This window comes from Trichechus manatus, unplaced genomic scaffold, assembly GCF_000243295.1.
Source record: "Trichechus manatus latirostris isolate Lorelei unplaced genomic scaffold, TriManLat1.0 scaffold00035, whole genome shotgun sequence".
Taxonomy (NCBI): domain Eukaryota; kingdom Metazoa; phylum Chordata; class Mammalia; order Sirenia; family Trichechidae; genus Trichechus; species Trichechus manatus.
In genome coordinates, this window is record NW_004443971.1 from 16,587,375 (window position 1) to 16,589,345 (window position 1,971).

Sequence of the window (1,971 nt, forward strand, 5' to 3'; positions counted from 1 at the left end):
GAAGAATATAGAAGATAGCATGGACTGCCAAAAGAACGAACAAATCTGTCTTGGAAGAAATACAGCCAGCATGTTCCTTAGAAGCGAGGATGGTGAGACTTCATCTCACATACTTTGGACATGTTGTCAGGAGGGATCAGTCCCTGGAGAAGTACATCATACTTGGTAAAGTAGAGGGTCAGCGAAAAAGAGGAAGACCCTCAACAAGATGAATTGACACAGTAGCTGCAACAATGGGCTTAAGCATAACAAATATCATGAGGATAGCTTTTTTCTTATAGAAAAAAGTTATAAGAAAATACTCGAGTGCTTTGTTCTGTTGTACATAGGGTCGCTATGAGTTGGAAATGACGTGATGGTACCTAACAAGAACAACATGTTTGCTTATACAGAGCCTGATGCATAGTAAGTGCTCAGTAAATGGCTTACTCAGGAAGCTCTCTTCAGCAGTGCATGAGAGTGTCGTCTCTTCTAAAATGAAGATGATAATGCCTACCTTGTATTACCATTGTGAACATTAAATGATGCATTCCAAGTGCCTAGCATGGTGTCTGGCACATAGCAGCCCCCAGTCCATCCTCCTTGGCCCTTGGCATGTCACCAGTCTCAGTAAAACGTTCTTCTCTGTGCTTGCACAGCATCCAGCATATAACTCTACTATAGAGCTTATCTCTTTGTATTGTGATGATTCATTTTCTCTATTACTTCGTGGCTAAGATGCGAGTCCCTTATTTCTCTGCTCCCAGCACTGAGCACAATGGCTGACACATTGTGGACAGTCAGTAGATGTTTGGCGAACAAAACCTTTTAGAGCTAACAGAGGAATTTAGCAAAGTTGCAGGGTACAAGGTCAACAAACAAATATCAGTTGGGTTTCTGTACACCAGCAATAAGAAATCTGAAAGGGAAATTAGGGAAACAATGCCATTTACAATAGCATCTAAGAGAATAAAATACCTAGGAATAAATATAACCAGGGATGTAAAGGACTTATACAATGAAAACTATAAAACACTGCTGAAACAGATTAAAGAAGACTTAAATAAATGGAAAGTGTTCCATGTTCATGGATTGGAAGACTTAATATTATTAAGATGTCAATACTACCCAAAGCGATTTATAGATTCAACACAATCCTGATCAAAATTCCAATAACCTTCTTTACAGGAATAGAAAAACCAGTCCTAAACTTTATATGGAATGGAAAGTGGCCCTGAATAGCTAAAGCAATGCTGAAAGAGAAAAACAAAGTAGGAGGACTTATACTTCCTGATTTTAAAGAATACTGCAGTGGTTAACAACTTGGCTGTTAACCAAAAGGTCAGCAGCAGTTCGAATCCAACAGTTGCTCCTTGGAAACCCTATGGGTAGTTCTGCTCTGTCCTATAGGGTTGCTATGAGTTGGAATTGACTAGATGGCAAAGTGTTTGGTTTTGGTTTATACAGCTACAGTAATCAAAACAGCCTGGTACTCATATAACAATAGACACATAGATCAATAGAATAGAATTAAGAGCACAGAAATAAACCCACACTTCAATGGTCAATTGATTTTTGGCAAGGGTGCTAAGTTCCTTCAATGAGGAAAGAAGAATCACTTCAATAATGACGATGGGAAAACTGGATTTCCACATACAGAAAAATGAAACAGGACTCATGCCTCACACCATACACAAAAATTCAAAATGGATTAAGGACCTAAATGTGCAAACTAAAAACCCGTAACCATCAAGTCGTTTCTGACTCATACCAACCCTGTAGGACAGAGTACAACTGCCCCATAGGGTTTCCAAGGCTGTAATCTTTACGGGAGCAGACTGTCACATCTTTCTCCTGCAGAGCAGCTGGTGCGTTTGAACCATCGACCTTTTGTTTAGCAGCCAAACACTTAACCACTGCACCACCAGGGCTCCTACAAATGTGCAAACTAAAACTATAAAATTCTTAGAAGAAAATGTAGGGGCAATGCTG